Below are 18,440 nucleotides of genomic sequence, written 5' to 3' on the forward strand. Positions count from 1 at the left end.
CAACGGTTGCGCAGATAGAAAAGGAAGCGCTTGCGCTGACATGGGCGGCAGAAAGGTTGGAAGGGTTTTTGATAGGGCTGGAATTTCACTTTGAGACTGGCCACAAACCACTCGTATCGCTACTCGGTCAGTCACTCCTTGATGTGCTTCCCCCTAGAATACAAAGATTGCGATTGAGTATCACGCGATATCGCTTTTCAGTCTCCTATGCCCCAGGAAAACAGATTGACACCACCGACGCCCTTTCTCGGGCACCTTGCACGGAAGCGGGTGTAGAGATAGGGGAGCTAGATTGCCGCGAAGTATCGAGCCACGCACAAGGCTGTATCAGCGAACTGCAATTTTCAGCCCATTGGAACAAAATTATGTTCACGCAAGAAAGACTCAACCTGCCAACCACTCCGGTTGTATTATGAGCAGGGCTGGCCACGTCACACTAAAGTGAGCAGCTGGCTAAGCCCTTACTGGTTGGAGAGAGCAAACATTACAAAATGTGACAGTGTGCTTCTGCCAGGGTCTCTGGGTCTCGTATTGTGGTGCCTTAAAATGTAAGTGGAATACTTTGTTCATTGCATGTTGGTCACCAGGGCACTGTGAAATGTCGCGCAAGAGCCCGCGAATCTGTGTGGTGGCCCGGTCTCAGCGCCAAACTAGGAGCTCTGTTAAACAGTTGTCGAGAGTGCGCGAGACTGCGCGTTTAAAAAGCCGAGCCCATGATTCCCTCAGTCCTCCAGCTTGCCTTGGCTGAAGGTAGTAGCTGACTTTTTCCATTTGAATGGTACATCGTACCTTGTGGTCGCAGACTATTCTCCGCGCTATCCAGAGCTTGCCCTTCTATCTTCTGCGTGCTCGGCGGCGGTTATTGAGCAAATCGAAAGTATATTTGCTAGGCAGGGTGTTCGAGAACTTGTCGTAACAGACAGCAGTCCGCAATTCGCTTCTGCAGAATTCGCATTGTTTGTGACAAGTTATGGCTTCCATCACGTCACGTCCAACCCCAGGTACCCACAGTCAAATGGAGCGGCTGAACAAACAGTGCAGACGGTAAAACGGATGTTGGAAATTTGGTTGGCCCTTACTTGGCCTTCCTAGCTTTATAGGGACTCCCCAGGTCCCTTTGGTACAAGTCCAGCCCAGCTGTTGATGGGCCGACGGTTGCACTCTACGCTTCCCGTGCACCCGAAAAAGCTAGTACCGTCAATGACGAGTAGTCTCACGAGCCTCCGATACAAAGACAAGACAGTGCGGATTAAGCAAAAACTCGACTACGACCGTCGCTATGCGGTAACGCAGATACCGCTACTAGGCCCTGGAAACCGGGTATGGATAAAAGACAGCGAAATTCCAGCAGCAGTGTTGAGTCCAGCCATGCGGCCTCGGTCTTATCGGGTGCGGACAGACTACGGGATTGAACTTGAGAGAAACAGACGCACGTTGGTCCGGTATAGCAAGCTAACCGGCGCGCATGACCGGTCCTATGACTTTCCAGTGACTCCGGATGCTGCATCCGAGCAACACAAGGCCTCGGCAGAACCTTCTGCGCTTAATTCAGCGCCGGCTGCTTCCTCATATGAGGATGGGAGACCCGGTGGTGGTTATATGACACGCTACGGTCGAGAAATAAGGCCGCCACAGGGATATGGCTACACTTGAGAGCTGTTCTTGAGCTACACTTTATTTGGGGCTGTATACTCATCCTATTTGTGTGTTTCATACTGTTTGGTTGTTTTGTGGTTCATTTGTTTTCTATGTGTTGAAAAAAGGGGGGGCGGGGGGATGTAGTGTTATCGCTTATCTCTGATCTGACCAAGCACTCGTATGCACAAGCTGCGACGTCATTGAGGAAAAGGGATAAAAAGCGGCTGGCTAATAAACACGGGGCTTTTTGGGTTCGTGGCTACATCGGAGTGGCGTCAGTCTTTTGCTCGCATCACCACTCCGGCAGCGGACACGACAATACCCACCCCTTCCATATATCCCTCTTTTATACATCATGTCGAAGTGTTAGAAATGTAACACTTGGTAATTCTAACCTCTCGGCCACACAACGTATATGGAAAAAAGCGGCTCTTGTTTATCGTTAAAATTGGTCAAGAGGTAAGAGGTCGACCTACATGCAGTAAGTGTAAAAGCGGACAAGTTCATGCTGCTACTTGCTAACAAATATCGAGCCTTACAACGGCATCTTCAACATGAAAGCAGGTAATAAACGAAACCGTAACTAGACTCGCTTAAAGAGCAGGAATTGAAGTAGGAGGTAACGCACCAAAGCAACAAATAGGTAAGCTCTCCCACGCAACGAAGGACCTAATAAAGGAGCGACCACTATTGATACTTTGCAACTCAAGAGATCAGATAGAATTCGCGCATTTGTCAATACTGATCAACAAGGAGAAAGTAAAGCATATTCAAAATTGTAACGCAAGAACGATTGAGGTAGCAGTAAAATAGACGCAGCATGAAATGAGCGAGAGCAAAACTCAGCATAGGGAAGCCAAGATGAATTTCAAGATGAAGTGCGAAGGTGAAGTATGCACTCAAAGATAAGCAGGGTAGTATCAACAATTTAGAAGATATTGTAAAAGCAGCGGAAGAATTCTATGCTGACGTGTACTATACCCAGAGCTGCCACAATACCTCCATTAGAAGAAATAATGAGCAGATTACAGAGTCTTCTTCTTTAACTTGCAAATAAATTCGCAGGGCCTCCGAAGACATGAAGCGAGTAAAAGCGGCAGGAGAAGATTGAATAACATACGAATAAATGAAATATGGAGGATACATCATGGTTGAAAACCTTGCGGCGCTTTGTACAAAACGCCTCTTGACTTCATGTGTGCCAGAGAATTGGTCGAATGCCGTCATTATGCTACTCCACAATAAAGAGACATTAATGAATTGGAAAAGTATAGGCCCTATAGCTTACTTTTAGTATCGTATAAGGTATTCACCAAGACAACTTCCAATGGAATGAGGGAAACACTCGACATCAATCAACCTAGGGAAAAGGCTGGCTTCAGGATGGGATACTGTGCAATGGATGACATCCATGCAATCATTAAAAAAATGGAGATATCTGCAGAGTAGAATTAGCCTCTCTATGTGGATTTCATAGATTACGAAAGTATATCTGATTCATTAGTGTTGCCAGCAGTCATAGTGGTAATATTTAATCAGCTAGTAGAGGAGCCTTTCGCAAATATCTTCGAAAATATCTACGAAGATTCCACAGCGCACCATAAATATCCTCAAGTAGAAAGATACGTATAAAGAAAGTGCACAGGCAAGGAGACACAATCTCTAATGCTATTTACTACATGCTCCGTTGTATTCAAGGTACTAAACTGGAAAGGCTTACGAGTTAGGATCAAGCGTCGAATATCTCAGCAACCTTCGGTTTGCGTATGACATTGTCTTGTTCAGCGATACTAGGGATAAGTTACAAAGAATGATTGATGTTTTCAACAGAGAGAGTTTAAGAGTGAGGTTGGAAATTAATATGAGGAAGACAAAGGTAATGATCCATAGCGGGGCAAGGTAACAAGCGTTCAGGATCGCCAGTCAGCATCTAGAGTCTGCGATGGAGTACGTTTAGCTAGGTCAACTACTCACAGGGGGCACGAAACATGCGAAGGAAATTTGCAGAATTAAAAAGCGTTGGAGCGCACACGGCAGGCATTCTGTGATCCTGATGAGAAGCTTACCATTATGACTAAAACGAAAAGTGTACAATCAGTGCATTCCAGCGCTACTAACATGTGAGGCACTTACTTGGAGACTGACAAAAAGCTCGAGAACAAGTTAACGACCGCAAAAAGAGGGACGGAACAAATAATGATAAGCCTAAGGTTAGGAGACCGCAAGAGAGCGCTGTGGTTCAGAGTGCAAACGAGAATAGACGGTATTCTAATTGACATTAAGAGAGAGAAATGGAACTGGGCAGGTTATGTAGTGCAAAGCTTAGATAACCGGGTGATAATTATGGTTACAGAATGGATGCATAGAGAAGGGAAACTCAGTTGGGGACGGCAGGAGACTCGGTGTGGTGAGGAAATTAAGAAATTCGCTAGTTCAAGTTGGAATTGGTTTGCGCATGACAGGAGTAACTGGAGAATGAAGGGGGAGGCCTTCATCCTACAGTGCACCTAAAATAGGCTGATTATTATTATTATTATTATTATTATTATTATTATTATTATGAAAGAACGTATTTTGGGCCGACAAACGGACTTAATTCGCTTTATGCAGCTCAAATAAAAACTGCCTATGAAATGCGACAACGAGAACAAGGTGCTAGTTGCATCAGACACCGGAAACTTTCCCAGCAACCAAGCTTAAGCTTACGGGCGGTGTATTTTCAAGTAAATTTCAAAGCGTGTGACATTTTTGCTCTGTTGGCAGATCCTCACCGCTGGATTGTCGTCTAATTCATTAGCGCAAACTGTGGGCAAGAGTGTCCAATTTTGTCTCATGCTACTTTGCAAAGGAACAGCCTGAAATCGAGACATAAAGCGCACTACAGTGGGCGAGACTATGCAAAAGATGAAGCACAGAGCGTTCTAGTGGAAAACAGAGCTTTTATCAAAAACAATGTAAAACTCACTCGCCCCATTTGCGTCCCCGCCCCAGAGGAGCTCATCACGAGTCTGAAACATTTCGCGTGGCTTAAGCTCTCACCAACTTTTGGCGGTGAGCCTGTAGGCCCGTTCGCCTCAATAGGAGGTGCCCCGGGCGCGCCCTCTTGGCTTGAGCCACATGCCCACGAGAGGCTGCTGGAGCAGGTGAAATTGCTTTCGGCCATTGAGAAGAGCACGCTGTCAACTCCTGGTTCCTGCTAGAAATAGAACAAAATAAAAGATGGTAAAATATGCTAGAGCTAGATGTTGATGTAAATTTGATTATTTAGTCAATTGAGAACATACCAAATTTCCTATTATATGCATATAAACGATTTTTGAGCAACATTTTACATCAACAAAGCGAATATTGAAACGTCCGTGGTAACACCATACTCAAATTCTGTTCATTTTTTGACTGAAAGGATGACGGCTCAACTACCCTACATAATTTTTTTTACTAACTTTTGTTTTAAACATATTTTTATAATTGCTGTTCACCTATGCATAACGCTCCCATGTTCTGCTGAGCCAACTGCGTATAGGCGCTAATTCGAAGATCAAACGACTGAATGTTCGATAAAGTAGTCCTCTGAGTGGTGCAGTGCTTATGGTTCGGCCCTCTAGCGCAGACACTCGCAGCTCCAAGAAGACCAGACAGCCCGAGAAAAGGTGTCGGAGGTTAGGGGTCGCGCTTTAGCTCGTTCATATCCGGCGTAAAGATGTGCTTCCACCGCCAAGATTGTCTTGTCTTTTCTGGCAGTGAGGCTTCTAATTTGCATGCTTGCCGCGTGTTCATATTAGCACGGAGTCCAGTCCTAACACATATCTTGAGTGCAACCTACCGCATATGGCCAATATAGGTAAAGTGCGTGAGTATGCGGGTCCCATTGCAATATAGGCCAAGAAGCATGCAAAAAAATACGCAAAAACCATACGCGTAAGCAGAACATGTACAATTGCTTCACCTATGGCTATGGCGTAAGACAGGAGAGCGTAAACTTTTATTTTCAAATCAACAAGATTCGAGTCAGGTGTCTTTTTAGTGGGTCTTGGCACCTGCCACAGACGCGGTTCCGAGACCTCGCCTCGAAGCGGCTTCCTGGGTTCGCTGGACGGCCCAGAATTGTGCTGTCAAGTTCGAGCTCAGCAGTGCGGTCTGAGAGCGCAAGCGGAGGCTGGCGGTGGAAAAGACGGAGGGGTCGGCGCTGCCCGACTTGTTTGTTAAGTCCCGACACTCCCATAGCATGTAAATTAGTGTGGCAACCTCGCCACACGATGTGCAACTGTTTGTAGTGTACACGTCTGGATACACGACGTGCATGAGTGTGGGGTTTCTGTAAGAATCCGTTTGTAATTGTGTGAAGTGTACTGCTTGTGTCCTGTCTAGCCTAGCGTGAGGGAATGGGTATACGCGTCTTTGCAACTGGTAGTGTGTCGTGATGTCGTGGAACCTGTTCATACAATAGTCCCACGCCCAGACGTTGCGGTAACCCGCGGGGGCTCATCTTCCGATGATGTTCGGTGTTAGGCCTCGAGCAACGCGGTGAGCCGCTTCGTTGGGGGTGCTCAATCCAGTTTGTGCCAGGATCCATAGCAAATGTCTTCGGTTATCGAAGTCGGCCTCTCCCTGGTGTATGGGATGTCGCTAAAGTGTGATACGCCTCTCGCGAGATGGGCCCATTTGCGAAATTGCGAATTGCCGTTTGCGAATCGCAGATCACGTATGTAGCTTTCCTTTGTGTGAGGGCCAGTTCTATGGACGCTTCCTCTGCCGCTTCGGCATGTGCCATGTTCACGGTGACGCTCGTGAGGTGGTTGCCTCGGTGGCTAGTAACAGATACCACGAAACTCTTCCTGTCTCGATAACGGGCTGCATCGGTGAAAACCGCCTCCTTGTCGTTGGAGTAAATTTTGTGAATGTGTTGTGCCCTGGCTTTACGCCTACCCGTGTGGTGTGGGGGGTGCATGTTGCGAGGCAATGGGGTTGCGTATAGTGGCTCACGTATAGCTCTCCGAATTTCTACTTTGATGCCGTGCTGCGATAGGCATGTAATGCCGAGTTTTCCAAGCACGTGTCTGCCCGGGCGGGTCTTGGATAGGAGCTCGTGTTGGGACATTTGTTGCGCCTCCACGAGTTCTTCGAGCGCATTGTTTAAGCCTACGTCTAAGAGCTTGGTGCTGCTAACTCCTGGCGCAAGTCCCAACGCACATTTGTACGCCTTGCGTATGAGGGCGTTTAGCTTGTTTTTTTCCGCAACCGTCCAGTTGTGAAACGCTGCCGTGTACTTTATTTGGGAAATGACGAAGGCTTGTATGAGTCGTATGACGCGGCCTTCGCGCTTGCCCGCGTGTTTTTGGTGTTGCGTCGAATGAGCTCCATCGTGCTGGTGGCCTTTGCCGTTACCTTGCTAAGTTCTTCGCCATTGCCGTCCTGATGTTCCATCATCATTCCTAGTACCCGTATCTTGCCTACAATCGGGATGGGTAGACCATTTAATGCTGTTATTTTGATCTCTTCCTTTTCCGGGGCGGGGGGGGGGGGGGGGGTCGCCTTTAGGAGGACGCCCCTTTTTCACCGCCCTATATAGCAGCAGTTCAGATTTTTCGGCCGAGCAGGCAAGTCCCGTGCCCACGAGGTAGTGTTCCACGCATTGTATGGCCTGTTGTAAACGTTGCTCGATCGCTCCACCGCTGCCACTTGTCGTCCAAATCGTAATATCATCCGCGTATAGCGTGTGCTGCAGTCCTTCGATTTGAAGCAATCGGTCGGGTAACCCCAGCAGGACGAGGTTGAAGAGATCGGCGAGATCACCGAGCCCGATGTTGATTTCATCTGACTCTAGATGTCCCACTCGCATGCGAGCGGTTCTTCCCGTGAGGAAGTCTCGGACGTAGTTGTACGTTCGCAGTCCGAGATTTATCTTGTCTATTTGTCGCAGTATGGCATCGTCGAAAACGTTATCGAACGCCCTCTTCAAGTCAAGCCCGAGAATGGCTCTCGTGAAGGGCCCCGGATTGTCTATGATTTGATGTTTTAGTTGCAGAAGGGCGTCTTGCGTGGCGAGATGTCTACTGAACCCAATCACTGTGTGTGGAAATAATTCGCTGTCCTTGAGCTAATCCGCGAGTCTATTGAGAAACGCGTGGGGGGGCTCCATCAACTTGCCCACGCAGGACGTGAAGGGGATGGGGCGCTGGTTCTCCAGCTGTAATTTCTTGCGGGGTTTCAGTATCAGTATGATATTTGCTTCTTTCTATTGCTGGGACAGAAAAGCCGGCTCTTTTATTCTGCAATGCGTTTCGCGAGGCGCAATTGTCGGCGAATAAAGGCACCCAGTACTCGACCGTGCTCTCTGCTTCCGATCACCTGCTCTCTTCTTCGCGGCACTCTTGCGTTCTTCTCTGGCTGTTGACGATGATGGTGTATTGGCATCGTTTTTGAAACGGGGCGCAGACAAACAGTCACCTTGTTTGAGTCACTAAGGCGAAAGGCTGAAGTGGCTCGTTGCAATGGCTGATACCTGAAAATTGCGGCTTTTAGTAGAGTGGTAAAAAAAATATCAGCAATGGGTTATACCCGCGTCAGCGATGACTCATACCTCCTTTAATTGAAGTCACCCTTACAACACACAGAACAGCTTACGTTTCAACAAAGAACAAGCTCAAAAGAAGCATCCGAATCATCAATAAAGTGTGGCATACCCCGCTTGGAAACACGCTTTTGTCGGGGATGCTCGTCAAGCGAGAACTGAGTGTACGACCTGTGAAGCGGTGGTAGCAAAGCATTCGCCCACATGTATTGCTTTCCCCTGCGGAGAGGTTGCAACCTAAATTAGAAACGTCGTTAAGCCCGCTATACAGGAGTGCGAAGCCGTAGCTAAGCGTCGAAAACGAGTCGAAGAATCCAAACTGCGAAAACAACAACGCGAGGATGCGAGACGGCAGCGCACAGAGGAGACCGAAGCTCGCAAGCAACGGCTTGTCACACGTGTATTTCACTTTGCCACTCTTTATATACTGCATGAAGTATGAGCCCTGCGATCGTTTAACTGAATGCATCATCAAGTGTTCAGCATGCTTTTGTCTTCGCGTGTTGCAAGAGGCTGACATGCTGCCAAACATTTTCAGGCATGCTATACATCCTTTCCTCTCGAGCATTTTCGTTTACATGACCTTGTTCTTTTTTTTTTCTCTTACTCAATTTTATCTACACTGTACCGCTGTATACCTGTGCCTTTTTAACTGATCCGGTAATATCAATCTCTCGCCGGCTTTTGAATACGTTAAAATTTCTTTGCCTACCCAACAAGACATGTTTCTGTCCGTCATGTGAGACAGTGAATGGCTCATAGCACCGTAAGCAATGGCTCATCCCCAAGTAAGTCAGAGGCTACAAGAACACAACATCCTAAAACGAACAGTGGATACTTTCAGAGAAATCACCAATAAAACGCAAAGGACAGCGTACGTTTGAATAAAGAGCAAGCTCGAATCAAGCATCCGGATCATAATCATACATAAAGCATTCCCTAATCCCCTCATCGAATGTAAGTGTGGTTTTGCAACATCTCTAGAATAACCTTATTTCACTCTAATTAAAACCAAGGATGGTGGTTTCAACTCACATCAAAGGTCGAGTGTTCGAATGATTTCGGACTGTCCTAAATAACTATGCCTAATTTCCTTCACCTTAACACTAAACGTCATGGACACGACTCCGACCAATGATCGTTGTTTCGAGTTAAGATACGGTTTGGTCACCTCAATCTTAATTAACCCTGCCTTATGATATCCGCTATCTAACATGATAAACTTCGTCTTACCGATGGGGGTTTAAGCGTTGATACTGGTCAGATGAAGTTTCACAACATTGATGACACCGGGATGCGTGAACATGAGCAAGTGGCACAATGCCTATTCTTACTTAGACAGCAACAGGAGCAGTTTCTGCGTGAATTTGTTTTCACCCGTAAACTCTTGCTTTACCATCTAACATCTTGCTTTATTTTACTAATGATTGCATAATGCTTCCTTTCACTTTAAATCGAAGGGATTTCGGAAGGTGTACCTTACTGACGAGTCTCAGTGAATACCTTTGCATTGCTTTCGGATGTGCTGAGTGTCCTCCTGAATTTTGCTGTAGTGGACACACGCTTCATCTGGGTGCGAAGATTCGCTCCAGTATGTTTTTTTTCCCTAAGGCAACCAGGTAGAGCATCAAATAGGAGGGAGATGTCTTTTGTATTATCGTCCAGATTTTCCCAAATTGCTTTCTTCTTACTCTTGTAAACATCCATAGTCTGCTGGCACGCGCATTTGGCACCTGTCTGTCTCAAATGTGTGGGCCACGCGGCGGTCAACTTAGAAATGAGCGCGTCCAGAAGTCCTTCAACTCTCAACGAATGAAGTCGCATAATGGCGTGCTTCTGCTGTTGTAATTGCTTGCAACGGAATGTCAATGCCGCATGTTTCGGACTGCTATTGAAACAAGTAAAGGTGCCACCACGTTATATTAAAAATGAGAAAGGCTTGTGTCGCCAAAGTTACCCGTCGCAGTTGGACTAGCGCAGATAAACATAATAACTACGGGCCATCGGAGAACAGGAGCGGGCATAACGATAAAACTTTAATGGGACTTGTAGGCAGCTAAATTCCTCATCGTCATCATGATTAGCAGCCGGTTATATTTATGTCGAGTGCCCAGGACGAAGGCTTCTACCAGAGATACCCAATTACCCATGTATTGCGCGTGCTTATTCCAACGTGCACCTGCAAATTTCCTAATTTCATCGCACCACCTAATCTTGTGCCGTCGTCGACGGCGGGTGCGTTCCCTTTGCACTCATTTTGTAACTTTAATAGTCCACCGGCTACTTGCGCTACGCATGACGCTGTCTGCCCAGTTGTATTTGTTCTCCTAATCTCAACTGAAATATCCGCTGTTCCCGTTTGCTGCATGATCCACACCACTTCCTTCTTGTCCGATAATGTTGTGGCTAACATTGTTGGGTTCCAATCACTATGCGCGCTCTATAGCTTGTTCTGAATCTCTTTGTTAACCTCCATAATTCTGCCCTGTCTATAAGCAGCGGGAGCATCCAATGATATTACCGTATACAGTGCAATGACAGTGCTAGGCTCCCAGTCGGGATTTAGTAATTTTCTGCAAGCCAATACTAAATTACTAAATTAAGTTATTACTAATGTCCACAAGTCATTTTTATTTGTTTGTAAATTTCCTTCTCAGGATCAGGGTCTCTGAGATCAAGTACCTTAGATACACACTGCTGCACAGTCTCCAGAGACTGACTGGCGATCATTAATTCTTGTTCCCTTTTCGGGCCATCGTCTTCTGCATATTAATCTTCAACACCACTGTTACAGTTCTTGTTTAACGTCCTCAACCATTAGTTGCAGTTCATACCCACTAGTGCTGAACAAATCAATGTCATCTGCAAAGCGAATGTTCTTGAGGTATATCCCGTTGTACCTCACTAAAATCCTTCTTAGTCTAGCAGTTGGAACAATTTTTCTGAGCATGGAGCGAATAGCATTTTAGACATTGTGTACACTTGCCTGACTCCTTTTATGATAGTTATTTTTCACTTTTCTTATGGTGAACTTAGCTGAGGGTCGAATTTTTCTAGATAATTTCCAAGTATGCCTCCTGTACCCTTAATTTCGCAACACTTCGATGACTGCTGCGGTCTTTACTGATTGTATGTGAAAGCCGTGTACATAGTGCTTCACGTAACCTGAGCCAAACTTTAAGATCTGCAGATGCCAGATAGCTCGACAGCTCCAACGCAATGTTTGCCGTCGCTTAGAGATTATCAGGTTATTTTTTGGAATTGATAGTGGAAAATTCCTTCCTGAATTGAGCCTGCTCTCTTCATTTATTGAAGCCAAGAGCTTCCATCATTTCATAGAGAATTGCCGTGGTGGATATGTTTACAATACTGAAAGAAAGTCAACGGGCTTATAGTTGTTGAATCGCTTAACCATATCCTTCTCATAGATTAGTATGCTGTTGCCATTCATCCAGCTCTCTAGCACATATGAGTCATGAGGCATTGCGTATAAAATGCAACCAGGTTTTCACGCCAAGGTTCTCTAGCATTTTTGATTCAGTCGACTTCTATTCCACGTTCTGACTTTTCCGCGGAAGTAGTGTTGCAAGGCTCTTATGACTCCATTGCTAGACACATAAAACTCTATCCATTTTATCAGTACCTATAGTAATGGTTGCATGGTTGATCTGAGTAGTCAATCTAAGTCAGTAGAGAATTCTTCGGCAGCTTTATACAACTTCAAAACGTCGGTTTCTACTGCTGTTAATCATTTATTTATTTATTTATTTATTTATTTATTTATTTATTTATTTATTTATTTATTTATTTATTTATTTATTTATTTATTTATTTATTCTATATTTATTCATTTATTCTGTAGCTCCTGTATATACTTGCTACTACGAGTGCTGCTATCTCGTTAAACTAAAGAATTGTTCAATTTTGCCTGCTTTGCCCTTAAGAAAAAGAAATCCTACTCGGTATTCTCTCGGTATTCACGAAGCACGGCAAAATGAACGCTATAACACGATGACGCATGGCAAGGTGAACTACGCTTCACGCCAACCGTTCCCGTAGTGGGAATGCAATGACCATGAGGCGACACAAAATTAAGCAAAAATTATCTCCAACTATCTGCATGCTTGTTCGGCCCAACTTTTATGACGTATCGAGTTTACGCTTATACCATTGCGCTGCACCTTTTCTGTGATACGAGGACGCGAGGCAAAGTTAATTAGGCTTCACACAGACCGACTCCGCAGTGGTGTCGTAAAGACCCCCAGGCGACACAAAATCAACCGAAGAAATATCCAACATTCTGGATGCTTACCCGGCGCCACTTTGGGACATGGCGAGTTTTTGCTTATACAATTGCGCGGCGCCTAATCTCTGACACTGCAACAAGGCGAAGCACGGCAGAGTGAATTAGGCTTCACGCCGACCGACTCCCGAGTGGTGTCGCGAAGAACCCCACGCGACATAAAATCAACGGAAGAAATATCCGGCTATTTGCACGCATGCCCGAGGCGACTTTTCTGCCGTGAGGAGTTTACGCTTATACGATTGTTGGGCGTCTATTTTCCGACACTGTACGGCGACAACGCGCGGCAAAATGAATTAGGCTTCCCACCGACTGATTCCGCTGTGGTGTCGCAGAGACCTCCTGACGACACGATATCAACCGAAGAAATATCCGCCTATCTTCACATTTGCCCTGCGCAACTTTTGTGACGTAGCGAGAATACGGTTAAATGATTGCGCCGCGCATATTTTGTGACACTGCATGGCGACGACGCACGCCATTGTCAAGTATAGGCTTCACACTGACCGACTCCGCAGTGGTGTAGCCGAACCGAAAAAATCAACCGAATAAGTATCCCTTTATCTGCACGCTCGCCCACGGCAGCTTTTCTGACCATGGCGAGTTTACGCTTTTACGATAGCGCGGCGCCTATTTTCCGACACTGCAAGGAGACAACGCGTGGAAAAGCGCATTAGGCTTCACACTCACGGACTACGCAGTGGTGTCGCGAAGACAGTAGGCGACACAATAATACCGAATGAAATATCCAACTCTCAGAACGCTTCCCCGGTGGAACTTATCTGACATCGCAAGTTTACACTAATACGATTGCGCGGCACCTATTTTCTGACACTGCCACGCAACGACGTGCGGCAAAGCGAATAAGCTTCACATTGACCGACTGCGTAGTGTAGTCGCAAAGACCGCGAGGTGACACAAAATTAACCAATGGAATATACGCCTATCTGCACGCTTCCCCCGCGCAACTTTCTGACATGGCGAGTTTACGCTTACATGATTGTTTGGTGCCTATTTTCCGACACTACAGCAAGGACGCGCGGCGAAGTGAATTGGGCTTCACACCGACCGACTCCACAGCGGTGTCGGAAAGACCCCGAGATGACACAAAATCAACCGAAGAAATATCCGCCTATCGGCACGCTTCCCTGGCGAAACATTACTGACAAGGCGAGTTTACGCTTATTCAATTGCGCTGCGCCTATTTTCTGACACTGGAACACGACGACGCGTGGCAAAGTGAATGAGGCTTGACACCGACCTACTACGCAGCGGTGTCGCGAAGACCACGACGCGACAAAAATCAACCGAGCAAATATCGGCCTATCTGCACGCTCGCCCGCGGCAACTTTTCGGACATGGCGAGTTTACGTTTATATGATTGCGAGGCGCCTATTTTTCGACAGTGTAAGGCAACGACACGCGCCAAAGTGAAATAGGCTTCACACTGACCCATTCCGCTATGGTGTCGAAAAGACCACGAGGCGACACAAGATCAACCGAGGAAATATCAGCCAATCTGCACGGTTCCCCAGCGCAACTTTTCTGACATGGCGAATGTACGCTTACACGATAGCGCGGAGCCTATTTTCCGACAGTGTGGGCGACGACCCGTGGAAAAGTGAATTAGGCTTCACACCGATCGACTCCGCAGCGGTGTCGCCAAGACCCCGAAGAGAAAAAAAATTTACCAATGAAATATCCGCCTATCAGCACGCTTGCCCGGCGCCTATTTTCTGACACTGTAACGCGACTACGCGCGGCCAAGTGAATTAGGCTTCACACCAACCGACACCGCAAAGGTGTCAGTTCACTCAGCCAATGGAAATTCCGAGTGTTGTTGCAATCTGGTGTTGCTTGATCCTGCGATTGCCCCAAGTCAACTCGTCTGCCTGATGTTCATGACCCTTATCAGAAGCCGTTGTGGGCCGTCTATTTCGGTGCTGACCTGGAGATTTGATGCGCCAGAATTGTTGTCTTTCACGATCCTTACTCACCTCCGCACAGTGCTGATGTCAATGCAGGGATGCCCGTAAACTGCAGTCAGATGGCCATGAATGTTGATGTGCGCACAACCTTCCGCCGTCAGAAATTCAATTACAGCCTGCTGTTTCAACTGGACGTCCCCACCGGATGCGATGAATTGCTCGATTACTCTGGAACGAGAAGAGATAGGAAGGTGAGGCAAGTGACATTCGATAGCCTAAACATAAGTGCATCAATGATAAAGAGTTCAAAATGTTTGCTGTAATATTGGCAAAGTAGTGGGCTTGGAGGCAGTAATTTCTGAATTGCCCGCATTTAATTGTGTAGCCTGTCTCTCCTACATTCATGACGTGGCAGAATAAATACCTTATCCTTTGGAAATAACGATTTCTTGGAAGAAAGCACTATCTGTGCTTATTTCCTTTATCCTGGTCCTCATGTGATTTTGAAAATTTAAAGTGAATGATGCAGGGAAGCGCTACTTGTCATGTTTCGTGTACATTTCGTGACATTAAATTGCAACAAATCATTTTGCAGGTAGAAAAGAAGCAGATGGCTACGGCGATCAGTGAAGAAATGGCTTCATCTATGTTGGCTCGCCTTAGGACATTGGATTGGAGCTACACAAAGGCGTCACCATCCTCGCCTGTGCCCAGGAACTTTGGTTTGAATGGGACTGTTCTTCAATGTAGAACGGCCACAAGACTTTTCACCATATACAAGGCATAGTGCAAGCTCTAAATATTGTACAGGAGGCTAGAATAAACGTCTCTCCATGCAGCCACTCCATCTGTGGTGAATGGGATCATTTCACGCAGAACACTCACACGTGATTATGTGTTTTCTCTCAAAGTTGCTATGCCGTGCGTTTGGAAACACATTACGTATTGTATGCACACCATATATAATATTTCTGTGTGCTAGCCTGACTGTAGACTTACGAAACATACAATGAAATGCGTATGTACCCGCTTCAACATGCCGTACTTAAACACCCTTATAGCAAGGGCTATTATATTGCTCATTACACCCAATAGGTGAAGGGGTAATATATTCCTGATCACGCCCTTACACCCCATGGGTCTAAGGGTGATATGTTGTTCAAAACACCCTCAAGGGATTGGGTGTTATTGGAATATAGAATAACCATCATTAGGGTGTAATTCCATATAACACTCAGCCTTTTCAAGGGTGCTAGGGGGTTAGTTATAGACACTGAAAAAAGCCTTAGGGGTGTAAATTATTTTACAATGTGTAACGCGACCACGCGCGGCCAAGTGAATTAGGCTTCACACCAACCGACTCCGCAGCGGTGTCGCAAAGACCCCGAAGCGACAAAAAATTAAGCAAAGACATATCCCCCTATCAGCACGCTGGCCCGGCGCCTATTTTCTGACACTGTAACGCGACTACGCGCGGCGAAGTGAATTAGGCTTCACACCAACCGACTCCGCAGCGGTGTCGCAAAGACCCCGAAGCGACAAAAAATTAAGCAAAGACATATCCCCCTATCAGCACGCTGGCCCGGCGCCTATTTTCTGACACTGTAACGCGACTACGCGCGGCGAAGTGAATTAGGCTTCACACCAACCGACTCCGCAGCGGTGTCGCAAAGACCCCGAAGCGACAAAAAATTAAGCAAAGAAATATCCCCCTATCAGCACGCTTTCCCGGCGCCTATTTTCTGACACTGTAACGCGACTGCGCGCGGCGAAGTGAATTAGGCTTCACACCAACCGACTCCGCAGCGGTGTCGCAAAGACCCCGAAGCGACAAAAAATTAAGCAAAGACATATCCCCCTATCAGCACGCTGGCCCGGCGCCTATTTTCTGACACTGTAACGCGACTACGCGCGGCGAAGTGAATTAGGCTTCACACCAACCGACTCCGCAGCGGTGTCGCAAAGACCCCGAAGCGACAAAAAATTAAGCAAAGACATATCCCCCTATCAGCACGCTTTCCCGGCGCCTATTTTCTGACACTGTAACGCGACTGCGCGCGGCGAAGTGAATTAGGCTTCACACCAACCGACTCCGCAGCGGTGTCGCAAAGACCCCGAAGCGACAAAAAATTAAGCAAAGAAATATCCCCCTATCAGCACGCTTTCCCGGCGCCTATTTTCTGACACTGTAACGCGACTGCGCGCGGCGAAGTGAATTAGGCTTCACACCAACCGACTCCGCAGCGGTGTCGCAAAGACCCCGAAGCGACAAAAAATTAAGCAAAGAAATATCCCCCTATCAGCACGCTTTCCCGGCGCCTATTTTCTGACACTGTAACGCGACTACGCGCGGCGAAGTGAATTAGGCTTCACACCAACCGACTCCGCAGCGGTGTCGCAAAGACCCCGAAGCGACAAAAAATTAAGCAAAGAAATATCCCCCTATCAGCACGCTTTCCCGGCGCCTATTTTCTGACACTGTAACGCGACTGCGCGCGGCGAAGTGAATTAGGCTTCACACCAACCGACTCCGCAGCGGTGTCGCAAAGACCCCGAAGCGACAAAAAATTAAGCAAAGACATATCCCCCTATCAGCACGCTGGCCCGGCGCCTATTTTCTGACACTGTAACGCGACTACGCGCGGCGAAGTGAATTAGGCTTCACACCAACCGACTCCGCAGCGGTGTCGCAAAGACCCCGAAGCGACAAAAAATTAAGCAAAGACATATCCCCCTATCAGCACGCTGGCCCGGCGCCTATTTTCTGACACTGTAACGCGACTACGCGCGGCGAAGTGAATTAGGCTTCACACCAACCGACTCCGCAGCGGTGTCGCAAAGACCCCGAAGCGACAAAAAATTAGGCAAAGAAATATCCCCCTATCAGCACGCTTTCCCGGCGCCTATTTTCTGACACTGTAACGCGACTGCGCGCGGCGAAGTGAATTAGGCTTCACACCAACCGACTCCGCAGCGGTGTCGCAAAGACCCCGAAGCGACAAAAAATTAAGCAAAGAAATATCCCCCTATCAGCACGCTTTCCCGGCGCCTATTTTCTGACACTGTAACGCGACTGCGCGCGGCGAAGTGAATTATGCTTCACACCAACCGACTCCGCAGCGGTGTCGCAAAGACCCCGAAGCGACAAAAAATTAAGCAAAGAAATATCCCCCTATCAGCACGCTGGCCCGGCGCGTATTTTCTGACACTGTAACGCGCCTACGCGCGGCGAAGTGAATTAGGCTTCACACCAACCGACTCCGAAGCGGTGTCGCAAAGACCCCGAAGCGACAAAAAATTAAGCAAAGAAATATCCCCCTATCAGCACGCTGGCCCGGCGCGTATTTTCTGACACTGTAACGCGACTGCGCGCGGCGAAGTGAATTAGGCTTCACACCAACCGACTCCGCAGCGGTGTCGCAAAGACCCCGAAGCGACAAAAAATTAAGCAAAGAAATATCCCCCTATCAGCACGCTTTCCCGGCGCCTATTTTCTGACACTGTAACGCGACTGCGCGCGGCGAAGTGAATTAGGCTTCACACCAACCGACTCCGCAGCGGTGTCGCAAAGACCCCGAAGCGACAAAAAATTAAGCAAAGAAATATCCCCCTATCAGCACGCTTTCCCGGCGCCTATTTTCTGACACTGTAACGCGACTGCGCGCGGCGAAGTGAATTAGGCTTCACACCAACCGACTCCGCAGCGGTGTCGCAAAGACCCCGAAGCGACAAAAAATTAAGCAAAGAAATATCCCCCTATCAGCACGCTTTCCCGGCGCCTATTTTCTGACACTGTAACGCGACTGCACGCGGCGAAGTGAATTAGGCTTCACACCAACCGACTCCGCAGCGGTGTCGCAAAGACCCCGAAGCGACAAAAAATTAAGCAAAGAAATATCCCCCTATCAGCACGCTTTCCCGGCGCCTATTTTCTGACACTGTAACGCGACTGCGCGCGGCGAAGTGAATTAGGCTTCACACCAACCGACTCCGCAGCGGT

General features: G+C 47.4%; 1 protein-coding gene across 1 annotated transcript in view; it reads right to left on the reverse strand.

Moving 5' to 3' along the window:
- LOC129383902 (uncharacterized) overlaps positions 1–4,799 on the reverse strand; it is a 42,900-nt gene extending 38,101 nt beyond the window's left edge. Inside the window, exon 1 of the mRNA XM_072284336.1 lies at positions 4,678–4,799. The gene's annotated coding sequence lies outside the window, so the exon portion shown is untranslated. The remainder of the gene's footprint in view (positions 1–4,677) is intronic.
- Positions 4,800–18,440: the final 13,641 nt, after the last annotated feature.

This window comes from Dermacentor andersoni, chromosome 9 (genome assembly GCF_023375885.2).
Source record: "Dermacentor andersoni chromosome 9, qqDerAnde1_hic_scaffold, whole genome shotgun sequence".
In the NCBI taxonomy this organism is placed as follows: domain Eukaryota; kingdom Metazoa; phylum Arthropoda; class Arachnida; order Ixodida; family Ixodidae; genus Dermacentor; species Dermacentor andersoni.